At 41.2% G+C, this 20,161-nt stretch overlaps 1 long non-coding RNA gene across 3 annotated transcripts in view; it reads right to left on the bottom strand.

Annotated features, from left to right (window-relative positions):
* Positions 1–6,036: 6,036 nt before the first annotated feature.
* The window catches only part of LOC114703976, a 56,036-nt gene continuing 41,911 nt past the window's right edge, over positions 6,037–20,161 (bottom strand). For 2 of the 3 annotated variants that reach the window (XR_005089989.1, XR_005089987.1), the window contains exon 5: positions 6,899–7,359. This is a non-coding gene — a long non-coding RNA (uncharacterized LOC114703976). Of the gene's footprint in view, positions 6,233–6,898; positions 7,360–20,161 lie in introns of those variants that run through there. The other variant, XR_005089988.1, reaches the window with a different exon arrangement.

Below are 20,161 nucleotides of genomic sequence, written 5' to 3' on the forward strand. Positions count from 1 at the left end.
CAGAGAGTGGAAGGCAGGGGCCTCATAGAGGTGGCCTCCTCAGCCGGCTGGGCTAAGGGCGCAAGGCTGTGACCTTTCTGGGGGCATTCCCTAGCAAAATATCCGGGTTGTTTAAGAAATAACAGGTGCGGGCCCCAGGCTGTTGTGAAGACCTCAGGGCAGCACCTATGGCTAATTCCATGGTATGGGCGGCACCAACACCTGAACAGAGTCAGACATATTCAGACAGGTCTGCTCTGTTTTTATGAGGGCGGAGGACTTCCTGGCAGGCAGGGTTTGCATTTTCAAAGGCCAAGTGTTTAACAAAGGTGCTTTTGTGTTCATTCGGCCCAAAAAAGTCTCTCAGCTGCATCATTTAAGTGAGAAACAAAGTCACTAAAAGATACATCAGGCCCTTGATGAATCTTTGCTAATGAGGTGGTTGATGCCTTTTGGGGCAGGCATTTCCAGGCCCAGACCCCCGCATTTTGAATCTGGGCCAGGAGGCCAGGAGGGAATTTTGCCTGTGCTGCATTTGTATCATAAGGGGGGTTGCTGAGGAGTTTCTTTAGCGTCCAAGTTTTTGAGGATGGCTGTTCAATATTTTTTTTTGAGCAACTTCTCAACAATTTTCTGTAAATTCTGTTTTCCAGAGGACAAAGTCACCCCCAGAAAGAGCCACATGGGCAAGGAAATACCAGTCATTAGAAGTTAACCAATGTTCACTCTGGTTTTCCACCAAGGCCATTGTAAAAGGAGCTGTAGGACCATACTGAGCACAGGCAGATTTCTGCTTTTCAACAAGGCTGAAATTTAATTTGTGATAAATCTGTCCTGGCGGGGGATCCTCTGAAGACAGCTCTGGCTCCTCCTCCTCTTCCTCCCCCTCCCCCTCATTTTGATCTTCCAAACCCCCTGAGGGGCCGCTCTGGGCGGCAGCCTTGGATGAGTCCCCAGCAGTCTGGCTCCTGGTAACAGGAAATGCCAGGAGAGGCTGAGGCTTACTTTTTGATTTACTAGATTTTTGAGATGGCTTTAGCGGCCCGGGAGCCACCACTTCAAGGGCAAGATATTTAAGTTCTTTGTCAAGAGTTTTCAATTCACTTAAAAGCTCAACATGTTCCCTGAGAGCCTGGAGGGCCCATCTCAGTGAGCCGAGATATGGGACAGGGGGAACTAACTCATCAAGAACGGCCGCAAAAGTGGGAAGACAAAACATAGGGAGGAGGCACCGATGGAGATTTTTGTGGTAGTATAAAAGGGCCCAAGGACTCCTGTTTTAAGGGGAGATTTTTGCAGGGAGGGCAGTCTGGATTATGTTAACGGGCTGCCCCTTTCTCTAGGGAAGCCTCCTCAGTGGGGTCTGGAGGGGAGTTATGGGTAAAATTATTAGCAGAGGGATAAAGATGGGCAGGAGTGGACTCCTGGGGATTGTTAGGTTTAAAAGGCATGAGCATCCCCTCTTCCATAGAGTGCAGGTCGTGATCCGAGGGACAGACCGAAGGTGCTCGAGAAAGTGCTCGGGGGTGGGGGGTGGGGTGGGGGGTGTCTTAGGGCAGGTAGAGGGGGAGTGAAAGGCTTCTTTTAAGATTTTTTTCTCCTATATTAATAAGCTCTTGTATTTCAGGGGAATGTTTATAGACCCTAAGAATGTCATTAATAACCTTCCAGTAAGAAAATGTGGTGATGGGAAACTTCTCTAGTCCAAAAGTCCTGTAGAAATCATCTAAACATTCTCCGAGACATGCCCAAATTTTTTCATCTATGGTTTCTCCTTGGGGGAACCAAGGACATGTGTCTATAATATAATCAAAAAAGGCTTTAAGATCTTTTTTCTTAACCCTAGTTCCTCATATCTTGAGGGCCTCTTTCAGGCCAGAAAGGAATAAATCTTGTGACCATGTTGCCTGTCCCATGGCACATCACTTTCTTATCTGTATCATCTCTGCTCTCCTCCGGGATCACGTCCTGAACCGGGCGATTTCAGGGGGATCCATCAACTTCACCAAGGCCTTGGTCTTCCTCCGGGAGACGACGTTCCGAAACCTCAAGAGGTGGTTTCATCCACGTTGGGCAACAGTTGCCCGCCTGCAGGGCTACAACGGGTTCTCAACCACCCTAAGGAGGGAATGTAGGGACAGGAGATACAAAGGAAAATACACAGATCTAGATTCTGATCAAGGTGCAACTTTATTTTCTTCCAGAAGGGTTTATATAGTTCCTGCAGGGTGGGGGGAAGCAAGAAGCTGTCATCTGCATAAGGTGGGGCAAGCTAACAAGATGTTTGTATAGGATGTTTACAGGGAGAAAGAGTCAAGGGCTATGAATCAATGTCCTGTTGCTAGGCAACCTGACTGTAAGATGATCTAGTTCCCTGTCTTATGGGGGGGTCAGTTAAAGGGCATCTAGGTTGTTTCCAGGTTCTGGCTATTACAAACAATGCTGATATGAACATAGCTGAGCATGGGCCCTTGTGGTATGATTGAGCATTCCTTGGCTATATGCCCAAGAGTGGTATAGCTGGGTCTTGGGGGAGATTGATTCCCAATTTTCTAAGAAAGCTTTATATTGATTTCTAAAGTGGCTGTGCAAGCTTGCATTCCCACCAACAGTGGAGGAGAGTTCCCCTTGCTCTGATCCTCTCCAGCATAAGCTGTCTTCAGTGTTTTTGATCTTAGCCATTCTTTACCATGTCCTTTGCCTTACAGAAGCTTCTCAGATTCAGGAGGTCCCAGTTATTAATTGTTGCTCTCAGTGTCTGTGCTACTGGTGTTATATTTAGGAAGTGATCTCCTATGCCAATGTGTTCAAGACTACTTCCTACTTTCTCTTTTATCAGATTCAGAGTAACTGGATTTATGTTGAGGTCTTTGATCCACTTGGACTTCAGTTTTGTGCATGGTGATAGATATGGATCTATTTGCAATCTTCTACATGTTGACATGCAGTTATGCCAGAACCATTTGTTGAAGATGCTTTCTTTTTTCCATTGTATACTTTTGGCTTCTTTGTCAAAAATCAAGTGTTCATAGGTGTGTGGATTAATGACAGGGTCTTCAATTAAATTCCATTGTTCCACGTGTCTGTTTTTATGCCAATACCAAGCTGTTTTTATTACTATAGCTTTATAGTAGAGCTTGAAGTCAAGGATTGTGATGACTCCTGAAGTTCCTTTATTGTACAGGATTGTTTTAGCCATGCTGGGTTTTTTATTTTTCCATACGAAGTTGAGTATTGTTCTTTCCAGGTCTGTGGAGAATTGCATTGGGATTTTGATGGGGATTGCATTCAATCTGTACATTGCTTTTGGTAAGATTACCATTTTTGCTATGTTAATCCTACCTATACTTGAGCATGGGAGATCGTTCCATTTTCTGTTATCTTCTTCAATTTCTTTCTTCAAAGACTTAAAGTTCTTGTCATACAGGTCCTTCACTTGCTTAGTGAGAGTTACCCGAAGGTATTTTATACTATTGGTAGCTATTGTAAATATTGATGCTTCCTTTATTTCTTTCCCAGCCCACTTATCATTTGTATATAAGAGAGCTACTGTTTTTTTTGTTTTGTTTTTTGTTTTAGTTAATCTTGTATCCTGCCACATTGCTTAAAGAGTTTATCAGTGGTAGGAGTTCCCTGGTAGAATTTTTGGGGTCACTAGCATCTGCAAATAATGAAAGTTTGATTTCTTCCTTTCCAATTTGTATCCCTTTGATCTCTTTTTGTTGTCTTATTGTTCTAGCTAGTACTTCAAGTACTATATTGAATATATATGGTGAGAGTAGACAGCCTTGTCTTGTTCCTTATTTTAGTGGAATCGCTTTGAGTTTCTCTCCACTTAATTTGATGTTGTCTGTCGGCTTGCTGTAAATTGCCTTTATTATGTTCAGGTATGTTCCTTGAGTTCCTGATCTCTCCAAGACTTTTATCATGAAGGGATGTTGGATTTTGTCAAAGGCATTTTCAGCATCTAATGAGATGATCATGTGTTTTTTTTCCTTTCAGTTTGTTTATATGGTGTATTACATCAACAGATTTTTTTATGTTGATCCATCCTTGTATCTCTGGGATGAAGCCTACTTGATCATGGTAGATAAGTTTTTTGATGTGTTTTGGATTCAAGTACTAGCTAGAGCAATAGGACAACAAAAGGAGATCAAAGGGATACAAATTGGAAAGGAAGAAATCAAACTTTCATTATTTGCAGATGCTATGATAGTATATTCAGTTTACCAGTATTTTATTGAGTATTTTTGCATCAATGTTCATGAGGGAGATTGGTCTTTAATTCTCTTTCTTTGTTGCATCTTTGTGTGGTTTGGATATCAAGGTAACTGTAGCCTCAAAAAAAGAGTTTGACAATGTTCCTTCTGGTGCTCACTTCAGCAGCACATATACTAAAATTGGAATGACAATGTTCATTCTGATTCTATTGTGTGGGACAATTTGCAGAGTATTGGTATTAGCTCTTTGAAATTCTGGTAGAATTCTGGGCTGAAAACATCTGGTCCTGGGCTTTTTTTTTGGGGGGGGGGGTTGAGAGACTTTTTAATGAGTGTTTCTATTTTCTTAGGGATTATAGGTCTACTTAAATTGTTTATCTGGTCTTGATTTAATTTTGGTATATGGTACCTATCCAGAAAATTATCCATTTCTTTTAGATTTTCCAATTTTGTGGAGTACAGGTTTTTGAAGTGTGACCTGATGATTCTCTGAATTTCTTCATTGTCTGTTGTATGTCTCCCTTTTCATTTCTGATCTTGTTAATTTGGATGCTCTCTCTCTCTCTCTCTGCCTTTTGGTTAATTTGGATAAGGGCTTATATATCTTCTTGATTTTCTCAAAAAACTGACTCTTTGTTTTATTGATTCTTTGTATTGTTCTTCTTGTTCCTATTTCATTGATTTCAGTCCTCAATTTGATTATTTCCTACCCTCTTTTCCTCCTGGGTGAGTTTGCTTCATTTTATTCTAGAGTTTTCAGGTGTGCTATTAAGTCACTAGTGTGATATTTCTTCAACTTCTTCATGTGAGCATTTAATGCTATGAATTTTCCTCTTAGCACTGTTTTCATAGTGTCCCATAAGTTTGGATATGTTGTGCATTAATTTTCATTGAGTTCTAGGAAGTCTTTAATTTCTTTTTTGATTTCTTCCTTGAGAAGATTTTATTCAGTTGAGCTTTATTCAGTTTCCATGAGATTGTAGGTTTTCTGTAATTTTTGTTGTTGTTGAAATCTAACTTTAAGCCATGGTGATCCAATAAAATACAGGAGGTTATTCCAGTTTTTCTGTGTTTGCTGAGATTTGCTTTGTGACTGAGTATGTGGTCAATTTTAGAATAGGTTCCATGGGTGCTGAGAAGAAGGTATATTCTTTTCTGGTTAGCTCTTGTGAGGCTTGGGTTCAGTCCCAAGCACCACAAAAAAAATTATTTTCAATTACCATTTTATGTCTTAGAAAAATTGAATTGAATGTTTGTGGTCAACTATTTATTTATTAACAGGGTCTATAGTCCAGGCTTGCCTCAAACTGTGTTAAACTGGGCTACATCTTCAGTAACCAATATTCATTTCATTGGAAGACTCACACTGTATTTTCATAATTTAAATATATTCTCTAGATGTCAATTATTTCTCCATACTCATTTCTGGGATTCATTTTAATGTTATCTTTTATTTATTTTATTTATTTTACATCCCAATTGCAGTTTCCCCTCCCTCCCTCTCTTCCTAGTTCTTCTCCCTCCCACCTCCCCTCTGCCTCTCTGGAATCCATTCCTTGTCCTTTTTATTCAGAAAATGGAAGGCTTCCCATGGAGATCAACAAAACATGGTATATGAAGTTGAAGTGAGACTAAGCACCTCCCCTCCTATTAAGGCTGGACAAGGTGACCTAGTGTGAGGAATAGGGGCCCAAAATCTGGCAAAAGAGTCAGAGACAGCCCCTGCTCACACTGTTAGGAGTCCCACGAGAAGACCAAGCTATACAACTGTCATATATATGCAGATGGCCTAGGTCAGTCCCATGTAGGCTCCCTGGTTGTCGGTTCAGTCTCTGTGAGCCCATATGACCCCAGAGTAGTTGATTCTGTGGGTTTTCTTGTGATGTCTTAGATCCCTCTGGCTCCTATAATTCTTTCTACCTTCTTCCTCAGGATCCCCAAGCTCCACCAAATATTTGACTTTGGGTCTCTGTATCTGTTTCCATCAGTTGCTGGATGAAGTCTCTCTGATGACAGTTGGGCTAGGCACCAATCTATAAGTATAACAGAATATTAGGCAACAGTGCATAGAATTTTTTTTAACCAATCATGTTTGGTCATCTAGCCTCTAGGTCTGGCCCCCAGGCAGTGTCAAGTGTGGGCTCATCTTATGGCATGGGTTTCAGGCTAGACCAGTCATTGGTTGGCCACTCCCACAATCTCTGCTCAATCCTTACCCCAGCTTATCCCATAGGCAGGACAAACTGTAAGTTGAAGGTTATGTGGCTGGTTTGGGGTCCCAATCCCTCCACTGAAAGTCTTGCCTGGTCACAGGAGATGGCCAATTTAAGCTACATATCTACTCCTGCTAGGAGCCTTTGTTATTTATTAAGCAGTGCAATGTTATTTATTAAACAGTGCTATTTACTGTACGAGAGAAGCCATGAGGCACAACAAAACCCACTATAAGAGTTTATTAAGGGAATAGAGAGAGGGTGTGCATAGGCCTATGGAATGACCATGCAGGAAGAGAGAGAAGTAATAGGTGGAACCTGCTTTTATAGCTACCCACTGCACATACACATATAGGCTTACATAGCTATGCCACACACGCTCATAGATTACATGATCATGCTGTGAGCAAATTACATGATCACGCAGCACATGGATTATGTAGGATGTAAGGCCCTGGGATGACTAAACATCTTGCCTGGCTGCTGGACAGCGCATGTGCAGTCATGTAGCTCGGGAGTGGCTAGGAATTCTAACATTCCAGACTCTTTTTTATAAAAATTGGTGGGTAAACAGGAATGGGGGTGCTGTGTCTCCCAAAACTGCTTCCAGCTGACTCACTGGGCATTGGTTAACTTTGGGGAGTAGGAAAGGGGACTTTTGAGGTAGCCAGATGTCCTGAGGTAGTAGATTGTTTTCCACTGCTTTAGGAATTCTCCATCATCTTCTGCTGCTTCAGGCTCTGTGGAATTGTCCATTGCTGCTTGGATCTGACTGTTTGGATCTGACAAGGTGCTAGCAAGGCAGAAGAGGAAGTTTAGAAAAAAATTTTACCTTGGGGGGGTCCCTGAGGGGTCTTGGGGTGAGGAAGGGGGTCCCAGGACCAGGAAAATTTGAATGATACTTATCTGAAGTGGATCTGACCTGTACAGGTGGATTCAAGCTGGCTCTGGAACACAGAAGAAATTTTAAACATATTAAGAAGCAGCTGCAAGTAATTTAAAATCTTGAGCTGGTAACCATGATATTAAATGTTTAATACTCTGCTATCTGAATGTTATTAGTTAGTGTTAGCAAGAGAGAGAAAAAGAGAAACCTGTAACATGCTTTTAATTTTCACCAGAGATAAGTCTTCTTTAAAACAAACCTCAAGGCACCTGTTTCCTTTATTAGTTTAGCATCCAGGAGATACAGGTGATCAATTGCTGAGGGCATTTAAAAGTAATAAATTGTGGGAGCCCATTTTCGGGTTCCTCATGGCTTTACCCAGCATGTCTGCATAGAGAATGATTAGTACCACGGGCCTGAGTGCAGGTGTCTGAGATGGTCTGCACTTGGCTGTGCTGGGGGAGGAGGTCTTTTGCTCCACCCCTTGGCGTCTCTATAAATACCCTGTGGCAGAGACAGTCAGGGCCTGTTGGAAAAGGCTCCAGGCCTTCTCGAGGCTATCCTTTATTTTCTATCTGTTTATCTCCACAATATTTTCTGCAATAAATCCTTCTATCTAATATCTCCTGCTGCTCACACTCAAGAAAACTCTGGGGAGCTGTGGGATTGGTGGGTAAACACCCCCACAGAATGGTGCCATGAACAGGGACCAAAGACAACAGAAAAAAAAGGGGACTAAAGAAAAAAAGGGGGGACTAAAGAAAAAAAGGGGGACTAAGACAAATGAACAGGGACTAAAGACAAAGTAATAGGGACTAAAAATAAAGGAAAATAATGGTTTTATTACAGAGTTTTTTGGTGAAAGTGTGGGTCAGCCCTGCCAGTGGAAAGGCATGCCAGTGTTATGGAAAATATATATATATATATATAATTGAGGGGCAGGGATTTTATCCTCAAGAGAAAAGGAAAGCAGACTGGAAGGATGTCCGATGCTACAGAGCAAAATTCTCTTCTGTCAAAATTTTCTATTTCTATCCCTTTCTCAATTTCTATCTGTGAAAAATAAGTATAAGGTATAGGGTAGTAATATGGTGTAGAAAAAAAATGTGTAGAAAATAAGTAAGGCAACTAGACAGAAAAACTCCAATTTTTTAACTTTGGGGGCTATAAACACAAACTGGGGAAAAAATCTTTCTTTGGGCTTTATGGGCAGTAAAAAAGCTCTTCTTTGAGCTTATTGGGAAGAAAGTTTCCTATGGAAGCTTTTGTCCTGGGGACAGCTGAAATGCTAAGTCCAAGCAGCAGGAGAAAGTGTTTTCTCCCTGAGGCAAAAATGGGGGTGTAAAAAGCCAAAAAGTTTAAAGTTCAGAAGTTTTGGGAAAAGTTGGTCTTTCTTTCTTGGGAAAAAATCTTTCTCTTAAACCAAAAAGCTTTTCTTGGAAAATTTGGGGAGGAAAAAATCTCTTAAACTTAAAAACTAAAGCCTTTCAGAACTCTCTCAGAAGAACAAATTAGAATCACCTGAAGATATTAGTATGGGGACCACCTGTGATTAGCTCTAAGGGAAAACAAACTTCTTAAGACAGCAAAATGACTCTAAGTTCTCTTTCAAGCTTTAAAGATCCTCCCTGCAATGCAGGAGGCAGGGACAAGTTCCTAAAAACCTCTTCTAAGCTCTGTCTCTTCAAGCTAGGAAAAGACAGTGGGTCAGAGTAGCCTGAGGGAAGCGCCTGGGAGAGTGTGGGTAAAGAGCTACAGAGAGCCCAAAAAGACAGGAAGCCTTACCTGAGAAAAGCAAAAAAGCCAAGCTTTTCAGTTACAGCCAAGCTGAGGCATCAAGGGTTTTGTTTCTGAGTGAGCTTTTCAGAATGAAAAGGTTCTCCTAATCCTCCTAACACAAAGATCCCCTGAAGCAATGCAATGGTATCCTTCCTTCAGAGCAAAAACCCAGAGGTGACTGGCCAGAGGCTCTGAGTTGAAATGCATTTCGGGGATACTAGGGTTTCCGCAGTGATAAACTTCCTGGAGTGCACAGCTAAGGCAGGAAGGTGCAGGACCCAGGGGAAGATTGCTAATGAACCAACAAAACTAAAGCCAGTTGGAATAGCATAGTTGTCTGCTTTCCTACAAGTCCAGGGTTGATAGGTCTACAGCTGCAAAAAGAAATCTGAGAAAAAGCTTTTCTATCAGAGTAAGGACCTTTTTGGGAAAACAGTAAAGCTGAACTGTATCTGAAGCAGTTGTGCTGCTGAGTCAGAACGCTGTCTGGGGAAAGAGCCCAGCCAGGGCAGAACAGAACTATCCAGGAGTAAAGGTCTCTTTTCTGTCAGAGAAAGCATCTCTTTGAGAAAAGCTTTGTTTCAACTGACTCCTGGTGAGATGAGGGAGTGTAGCCCTGAGGGGTGATTGCCTTTGGCATAAGCTCTGTCCTTGAGCACCCAGACAAGCAAACACAACCCACTGGGGGACTGGCCAGGTGAAGGCCTGATGAGGCAAAACACTTGTCCTAAAGGGAGTTTAGAAATGGCAAAAACATCTCTTGTTAGATTTTCAGTCTGTACACAAACCACACAGACCCCGAAAACAGAAACGGACTAAAGTCCCTACTTTCAGAAGCAAAAAAGCTGTCACTGTGGCAGTGGGAAATGTTTCTGGGCTAGAGGGGATAAATTGAGACCAAACTGGGAACTGTCTGGGAGAAACACTCTGAAGAAACAGAAGGGACATAATCCTCCCCAGAAAATATATGACCTGAAAAAGCTGCTAGAATTTGAGGCAGATTAGGGGGGAGAAAAAAAAAAGCCCCTACCTCCAAAGGCAGCTAGCAGAGGTACAGAGCCGCAGACAGATACCTGAAGCTCTGCATCTGGGGCGGGGGGGGGGGGGGAGAGGAACAAGCAAAATGAGATAGATCAGTGGGAGAAAATCTCTTGAAAGAGCTATGAAAAAGCTGTTGTAAATGATCTTGTTTTTCACTGACTGGCTAAGACAAACACAAGCCCCGAGGAAAGTTGCTATCAGAAATGCCAGCCTCAATGCCCACTAATGAGGCAGGTGTGGTTCTGATCCAGGCCAGTGTCAAATGAAGGAGAGACACCTGTTAAAGCCAGCTGAGGAGAGACCAGAAATCTCCCAATGTCCCATAGTTGAAAATGTAAAATGCTTGTTCAAATCTCCCATTGCAAAAGCAAAAATCTTTGTTCAAACTTCCTGGGCAAGAATTTGTAAGCAAGTCTGGTAAGAGTGAACCAGTTGACTCTCAGACCCAAAAAGAACTATGGGAAAAGACTGATATAAGGGAAATGCATTCTGGGAAAGGTAGTTTTTCCGCTAAAGATGGCGAAATTGCCCTGAAACACTTTTGTCAGCTTGAAAATATGTTCATGGTAAACTTAAAATACAGCTTTTAAAAGAATAAGGAGGAAAATCGTCTAAGAGTTTAAGTGTCAGTTCCAATGAAAAATTGAAAGGATATGGAACTAGGTGCTTCTCGGTTTGGGGCTCCGTTGATCAAATACCTTATTTACCCTAATAGCTGTGCAAAGTTTTTACGGTAGTTGGATGACTAAAAAGCTACCTATAAGAGCAAACAAGCCACTTTAAAATCCTTAAGAAAACAAGGGAAAGCAGTTTATACACTGAACGTTGTCTTAGATATGAAGAAACTTATGTTGAAATTTAAAAAGTTCTTTGCCTCTTGAACAAACTGCCTGCAATGAGTAATTCCTTTGCAAATCTAATAAGGAGACAAGGAAACAGGCATTCAAAAAGAAACGACTGCTTTATAGATGGGAAACAAACTTCAGAAAAACTAGCTGTCTTACAAAAGAGTTGCTTCACCTGAAAGTTCCTTATAAGAAATCAATGCTAAATATTACAGCTGCTAATAACATCAGGAGTTAAAGCTAATGAAATAAAAATACTAAATCCTGAAAATGCTTTTTCTCAAAGTAAGCTAATGAAGGATACATTTCATGAAAGAACATCTATGTTCTTGACTCCTTTGAATAGTAAATTTTGGTGAAAATAATGGAATTAACAACATTCAAGTCAAAATGTTTCAATAAATTCAAGACGCTATTCCACAAAAGAAAGCCGCCATGCTTTGTGGGCCATATTAGAGCTCACTCCAATCTTGCTCGTCCTTTAGCTGAGGGGTAATGCAATGGCTGAGCATTATCCCAAGTGAAAATGGCTCAACAGTCACATGCTCTTCATCATCAAAATAGCAAAAGCTTAAGAAAGCAATTCAAACTTACCAAAGAAGCAGCTCGTCAAATAGTTAAATGTGGGGTATGTCCAAAATATTTTCCTATCCTTCACTTAGGGGTAAACCCTCAAGGTCTTCTTCCCAATCATCAATGGCAAATGGATGTTACTCATATTGTAGAATTTGACAAATTAAGATAAGTACATGTGACCATTGACACTTATTCAGGATTTTTAATGGCTAGTGCACAACCTGGGGAAGCTACAAAACATGTAATTATGCACTGCTTGAAGTGTTTTTCGTATATGGGTATACCTGTGTGGCCGTGACAGGCTTCTTGCTAACTGCTCTAATATCTTAAATTAACCCATTTCTATAAATCTATACCTTGCCATGTGGCTCGTGGCCTACTGGCTTCTTCACATGTGGCTTGTTATGGTGGCGGCTGGAAGTGTCTCTGACTCAGCCTTCTACTTCCCACAATTCTTCTCCTCCTTGTCCCACCTATACTTCTTCCTGCCTGACTACTGGCCAATCAGTGTTTTATTTACTAACCAATCAGAGCAACACATTTGCCATACAGAACATCCCACAGCATATACCAAAAATTATTAAAACTGATAAAGGTTCTGGATATAGTAGTAAGGCATTTCAACAATTTTGTACCCAATGGGAAACCATACATAAAACAGGTATTCCTTATAATCCTCAGGGACAAGGTGTAGTAGAAAGGGCTCATAGCAGTCTTAAATACAACTTCAAAAAATAAAACTAGAAAAGGAAGAAATTTACCCTCAATCGCCACATAATACATTAAATCGTGCTCTTTTTGTTCTGAACTTTTTGATTATGGATGTCTATGAACAGTCTGCCACAGATATGAGTTTTGACACAGCGGCATCCAAGCAACTTTTGCTCAAGTGAAATGGAAAGATCCCTGCTCGGGATTATGGAAGGGTCCCGATCCTGTCTTAATATAGGGTCGAGGACATGTTTGTGTTTTTTCACAAGAGGAGAATGAAGCTTGGTGGTTACTGGAGCATCTGGTAAGGAGTGTGAAACTAAGGAAGGTCAGCTCCAATGACGTTCCTATAAAGGAACCAGAATGAAAGTGGCCCGATTAGTGTTTCTGAGGTTTTGTCACTGGTTAATGCAAACAGTGAGGAAATAGAGTTCAGAGCTGTGCCACTTTTGGCTTTACTAGCTCCTTTAGAAAAATACTTTATATCACCTAATAGCTGTGCAGTATTTGGCAAAGAGCTTTACAGCAGCTAAATATGATAATTTCACATTCAGAGTGAAGTGAAGTTTTTCAGTAGAACAAACCAGAAGTACTGCTGTAATAGAAATGTTTGTCTGAATTGAAGCACTTAGGGGAGCTATTATGAATTTGGGTGAAGGGACAGCCTCTAGTTAAAAACTGTTTACTGCTGACAGTGCATCTTTGCTGGTTCAGGAAGAGCTGAGAGAACTCAGCAACTCTGGGGTGTGGCTTCGTCCTGAGAATGTTACACTCCCCTAGCAACAAGTATCACAACTCTATAATGACACCACTCACTAAATCCCAGTTGTTGTATACCAAAGCAGACTATAAACTCTAAATTTTAGAAATCATGTACATACTTCCTGTCTAGTTAAGAGAATCTTTCTAATAGATAGTGATACTGTCTTGTTAAATCTCTGCTAAGAAATCTTTAGGAGTTTGCTAAGTTAGTTATAAGCTAATGGTAGCCCTGTAGAGTTTGCTTAATAGTTCTTATGAATATAAGTGTGTAAAATAGATTTATAGAGTTCCTTTAAGAATATAAGCTTGTAAGAAGTATCTAAGGTAGTCTTAAGACATGTAGTAAAAGCTTATAAGAAAGATACTAGTTGTAAATGTAAGTTTAATCAAGAAATAAGACAAGAAGTATATAAATAAGTAGATGTTGATATGTTATATGTGAGTTTGTAAAAATGTGTAAATGTTGAATGTGAGTCTAAAAGCTTTTCAAGGCAAAATATGTTATATGTGAGTTTGTAAAAAAATGTAAATGTTAAGTATGAGTCTATTCTTAATATACATGGTTGAAAGAACCTGAGACACAGAAGGTAGTGTCCCAGTAGGCTGCAAAGTAGGCAGTCTGAATGGTTTCAAAAGCTCCAGAAGCAGCTAAGAAGCTAAGAATGGCGGATGCCAGAAGCAGCACAAGACATCCGCTGCTGAGATCCATGGAAAATCAACGCAACACGAAAAACCTGAGCTAACATAAAAAAACGGTGGTTTAGAATACTACTGTACCTAAAAACGTCTCTGGCTTGAGAATAAAAGTTGCAGAAATGCTTGTTTTAACTAAAATTGCTAACTGCAAAAAGTTTTGGTTGAAAAATGTCTCTTCATATTTGAAAGTGAAAGCCTGATACCAAATTTACTTTTTTGAACTTTTTTAACTTAAAATGAGAAAACTACAAAAAGATTTTTGTTATGGATTTATTAATATTTGGAAGGCTGATACCAGAATTTATTATCTGAATTTTGGGAGTTAAGAAATGAAATGAACAATAGAGATTTCATTGCAATGGGACAATTTGGAGCTTACTTATAGTAATGACCTAGGAACTGTTTTTCTAGAATTGCGTTAAAAATGGAACTGTTTAAATGAAGAAATTTATTGTTTCTACCTAGAATCAAGATGCAGCTTTGTGTATGCATATATGCTTTATTAACTGGTGATTCCTGAATTGTTTTATGGAACTGTTGATGTAAAAATGGAGTTACATATGGAACTGGTTTTGTGTTACAAATGGAACTTTTTAAATGGAAAAGTTTGGATTTTCTAACTAGGCTTGAGACTTTGCTTAAAAAAATTATAAAGAAAAAGAGAGAGTTAATATTCCTTAGTCTAATTTCAAAAATTGTTTGAGTGGATTAATGTCATGTTTTGTTAGTAAAAAATGCAAATGGAGTATACTAAGACTACTTTTAAAGTGTAAAGAGTTTTATTAAGAAACTGTTTTTGGGGGCTGGAGAGATGGCTCAGAGTTTAAGAGCACTGGCTGCTCTTCCAGAGATCCTGAGTTCAATTCCCAGCAACCACATGGTGGCTCACAACCATCTGTAATGAGATCTGGTGCCCTCTTCTGGCCTGCAGGCATACATGCAGGCAGAATACTGTATACATAATAAATAAATAAATCTTTAAAAAAAAAAAAAAAAGAAACTGTTTTTGGATGTTTTGCTAAAAGTTTTCAAAGTATTAATGGTTAGATTGAGAATATTGCTTTTCAATATGGGTTTGTAGGAATTGTATAAGTTTGGGTTTTTTCTAACTAGGTTTGAGATTTTGTTTAAAAAATTATAAAGAAAAGGAGGAGTATGAGTGAATTAAGGTTGAATGTATGTTTGCAGAAATTATGTTAACCTATTGGTAATAATGCACTCTGGTTTTGTGGAGTTAAGGAAATATTTAAGTTTGATGTGAATACATCAAAGTTTTTCCTATGTTCTGTTAGCAAGAAAATTCAAATGATTAAGAGTTAAAGTTGTAAGACAGAGAAAACTGTTAACTATATATAGCACCATATATGCTAATTCAAATGGTTCTGTTAAGAGTTTGCTTTGTGTTGTAAGTTTGAGAGAATTGTGACTATGTATAGCAATATTTATGTTAACCTGTTAATGGTAATGATGAAGTTAAGTGATTCTTTAAGTTTGTAGTTGCCTTAAGAGTTTTTGGTTTAGAAAGGGCTTGAGTCAGCTAAGACTGCTGTAGTCAACTTGGACCTAATTCAAAAGAGAAATGCCATCTTTATCATCCTATACTCCCATACCAGGAGGTGTAACAGCTATGGAGATTGCTGTGAGCCATTAATAATTAGTGATTTTTGATCCTGCCCTGGACTTCCCTTCTGGACCAGAGGTGAGTGTTCTAGCTCAGCCCGGACCCCATCCCTGGGCACCAGCAACTCTGGGGAAGACCTGCCCAACTTGGCCCCAGGTTCTGGCCACCGGGCAGGTTCCCTTCTAGCCCCACCAGGAAGGATCTCCTTCTCCAAGACCCCTGGCAGATCCTGCAAACTCCACGCCCTGTCCCCACGCCCATCCGCCCGAGACCCCAGCCACTTCCTGAGACAGAGACTGGCACCCAGCTCCCATCCTGCCCCAGACTTCCCTTCTGGACCAGAGAGGACCAGAGAGAGAGAGAGAGAGAGCTCCCATCCTGCCCCGAACTTCCCTTCTGGAACAGAGGGAGAGCTCCTGTGATACCTCAGTAAAACCCCCCACTCTATCCCCTACAGACAAAGAGAAGCTTAAACCAGGATTCCTAAGTGTAGATAAGAACTTAGACCCCTTTTCTCCAGGTGGCTGTATCTGCTACAGGGACTTTGGAAAACACAGAGTCAGGATATTCGACCAAAAGACTAAAAAAAAGGGAGGCGGGTTTAAATAAATTATATGGTCTGTGCCTTTAGGAACTAGCCTCACAAAGAAAGGGGAGCGCTCCTTCCAACCTCCCTGCTGTGAGAGAGAGATTTGAAAGAGCCTCCCTGGAAGCTTGTAAACTTAGAATACACCTTACTTTTGCATTCTGTACCTAAAGTCTCCAGTGGCGGCTTTGGGGATGCAATCTAGGCACAACAAGACCCTCACTCTATTGTCTCAAAAAGGGGGCCTTAGACAAAGATATCTCAATATAGATAGACCCAGGCCAGTTTCAAGTCACCAGAAATGATGGAGCCAGCCCCAGGAACTCAAAAGAACAAAGTCAGAATGTCTGATGGTAACCAATTAACCACAAAATGCCCCTCTCCGGAGATAACATGACCAGACCCCGGAGATGAGTTGTAAAACTCCTGACAGGGCAAACAGATAAGCTAGAATAAGATAAAGTCCAGGCCCGGGAAAAACTGGACCAATCAAGGATGGACCCGTACTAACCCCCTCCCCTCTAAGAAATTTTATGGGTTTTGCCTATAAAAACTAAATTCCCCAAGAAAGAGTAACTCTTCCCTGCCTCACTTGAGATGGCTTGAGATGAGTTCCCTGTCATGACTTGTAACAGATAAACCTTGCTTTTGCATTCTGGTATGTTTGTCCTTGGTGGTCTCTCTGGGGGTTACAATCTGGGCACAACACTCCCATCCTGCCCCGGACATCCCTTCTGGACCAGAGAGAGCTCCCATCCTGCCCTGGAGTTCCCATTTGGACAAGAGGGCTCCCATCTGGACAAGAGAGAGAGACTTCCTGAATCTGTCAACTCTGTCTGAACCAAGTGCACTGATAAGACCAAGAACAAACCACAGTGAGATGGGCAGACGTCAAGGCAGAAGTACATACAACAAAATGAAGAGCAATACAGCATCACCAGAACCTAGCCCACCTCCAACATCTAGACCTGAACATCAAAAATTGGAAGAAGCAGAAGAAAACAGCCTTATGAATACCTTATGAATAACATCATGAAGATGGTAGAGGCTTGTGTAGAGGAAAAGACAAAAAAATGGGAAGAACACTATAAACAATTAGAGGAAAGGGCAAACAAATGAGAAGAAAACAATAAATTCCTGGTAGAAAACAATAAGGTACTGAAAGAAAATCATGAAAAAGCAATGAAACAAATAAAGGAAACAGTCCAAGACCTGAAAAGGGAAAGAGAAAAAATGAAGAAGACACAAACAGAGGGAATGCTGGAAATAGAAAATCTGAGTAAAAGATCGGGAACTTCAGATGCAAGTATAACCAACAGAATGCAAGAGATGGAAGAGAGGATCTCTGGCATTGAAGATACAGTAGAAGAAATAGATTCATCAGTCAAAGAAAACACTAAAGCCAACAAAGTCATGAATCAAAATGTCCAAGAAATTTGGGACACCATGAAAAGACCAAACCTACGAATAATAGGAAGATAGAAGAAGGAGAAGAATTTCAACTCAAAAGCACAGAAAATATATTCAACAAAATCATAGAAGAAAACTTTCCCAACTTAAAGAAGGAAATGCCTATGAAGATACAAGAAGGCTATAGAACACCAGACTAGACCCCCAAAAAAAGTCCCCTCGCCACATTAGTTTTTTTATATATATATTAAGAAAGGGGGACCTGTAGGAGCCCGTTTTCAGGTTCCTCGTGGCTTTACCCAGCATGTCCGCATAGAGAATGATTAGGACCACAGCCCTGAGTGCAGGTGTCTGAATGGTCTACACTTGGCTGTACTGGGGGGGGGAGGTCTTTTGCTCCACCCCTTGGCATCTCTATAAAGACCCTGGGGTAGAGACAGTCAGGGCCGTTGGAAAAGGTTCCAGGCCCTCTCAAGGCTATCCTTTATTTTCTATCTGTTTATCTCTGCAATAAATCCTTCTATCTAATATAACCTGCTGCTCACACTCCAGAAAACTCTGGGGAGCTGTGAGGTTGGTGGGTAAATGCCCCACAATAAATTACTATATTAAGGTCAGTTTTTTGCAGAGTCCAGGCACTTTTGAGTCTGGGTGTGTGAATACCTCTAATCTGTTACTGTTCCTTATCGACTGGATGTATTTGATGATCCTTGGCCTCTGGCTCTATGGTGGTCCTGTAACAATTAGCTAAGTAGTTAATTAGAAGTTTGAGGGAGACACAAGCTCATCCTGCACCAATTGGGAACAGGTAAGGCCCCATCTCCAGACTGGGCAGACCAGGTCCTAGGCCCTAGGCCCTGGGACACATCCTGTGCCCTTTCCCTAAGCAATTGCAGCCCCAGGGACCAGCCAGCTGCCCCTTCTCCCACCCCCTCACCAAGAAATTCAGCCCCCTGTGACACCAGTGAAAAACTGGAGACATAAGCCCACACTGCACTGATTGGGAATAGGTAAGGCCCCCTCAGTAAGGCCTCATCTCTATACTCGACAGACAAGGTCCCTAGCCCCTAGGCCCTGGGGCACATTCTGTGAGCCCCCAAGCAATTGGAGTCCCAGGGAAGAGCCAACTGCCTCTTCCCTGCCCCCTTGCCAAGAAAACAGCCCCTTGTGACACCAGCAACCACCAGTCATAAGCCCAACCTGCACCAACTAGAAACAGGTAAGACCCCATCTCTGGACTGGGAAGACCAGGTCCCTAGCCCCTAGGCCCCATGGGCACATTCCATGCCACTCCTGCAAGCCACTGGAGCCCCAGGGACCAGCTAGCGGTCTCTTCCCCTGTCCCCTTGCCAAGAAAACAGCACCCTGTGACACCAGTGAAAAATGGAGACATAAGCCCATCCTACAACAATTGGGAACAGAAAACAGGTCCCACCCTGAACCAATGGAGAATAGCTGCTCCCTGAAACAGAGCCCACTGGTGCCCATTGGACTAAGATCTCCCTGAGACACAGAATCCATCAGCACCAATTGGACCAAGAGCCTGGCTTAAACCAAGAGCTCCCATTAGACAAAGAGTATCAATCGGACCAAAAGAGGCTCCCTCAGACACAGATACCACTTGCACAAAGTGGAGGAAGAGATGTGTAGACGCCAGTGCAAAAATACAATCAACAACAGAAAGACCAATATGGCACCATCAGAACCTAGTGGTACTACAGTAACAGCAAGACATGAACATCCCAAAGCAGAAGAAGCAGAAGAAATAGACCTTAAAAATGACTTTAAGAAGATGATAGAGGCCTTTAACTACACTTAAAGAAATTGAAAAAAAAGACAAAGAAAAACTTGGAAGAAATCAAAAAATCCCTTAAAGAAAGCCAAGCAAAAGCAATTAAACAAGTGAATGAAAAAGTTCAAGATTTGAAAACTTAAATAGAGGCAATAAAGAAGACACAAACTAAGGGAACTCTGGAAATAGAAAATCTGAGTAAACAAACAGGAACTACAAACTAACAAAATGCAAGGGATGGAAGAGAGAATCTCTGGTGTTGCAGAAAAATAGAGGAAATAGATTCATCAAAGAAAACACTAAAGACTGTAGATGGAACCAACCGTCTCATTAAATAAGAAACATAGAACCAATGCAAAGAGAAAGCCAAGAGATCAGAGCTGAGAGCCTTACCCACCTGCTGCAGCTAGCCTCTTCAGCCAAGAGACCTCTCCCAAAGAGAGCTACTTCCTGTCTGTTTGTCTTTATACTTTCTGTTCTGCTTCTCATTGGTTGTAAACCCAACCACATGACTGCCTCGTCACTGCCTGTATGTACAGACCTCCATGTCTTCTATGGTATTGAGATTAAAGGCATGTGTCTCCAATGCTGGCTGTATCCTTGACCACACAGAGATCTACCAAGCTCTGCCTACCTGCTGGGATTAAAGGCATGTGCCATGAACGCCCAGCTCTGCTATGGCTTGCTATTAGCTCTGAAACCCAGGCAACTTTATTTATTAACATACAAATAAAATCACATTTCAGTACAATTAAAATATCACCATATTTCCCCTTTTCTATTTTTTTTTTTTTTTTTTTTTTTTTTTTTTTTTTTTTTTTTTGGTTTTTCAAGACAGGGTTTCTCTGCGTAGCTTTGCGCCTTTCCTGGAGCTAACTTGGTAGCCCAGGCTGGCCTCGAACTCACAGAGATCCACCTGGCTCTGCCTCCCAAGTGCTGGGATTAAAGGCGTGCGCCGCCACCCGGCCCCTTTTCTATTTTAATAAAAAGAAAAAAGGAAAAAGGTTATAACTAACATAAGAAAAACTATATACAAAAGTACAA

The sequence above is a fragment of the Peromyscus leucopus genome, chromosome X (genome assembly GCF_004664715.2).
Source record: "Peromyscus leucopus breed LL Stock chromosome X, UCI_PerLeu_2.1, whole genome shotgun sequence".
NCBI lineage: Eukaryota > Metazoa > Chordata > Mammalia > Rodentia > Cricetidae > Peromyscus > Peromyscus leucopus.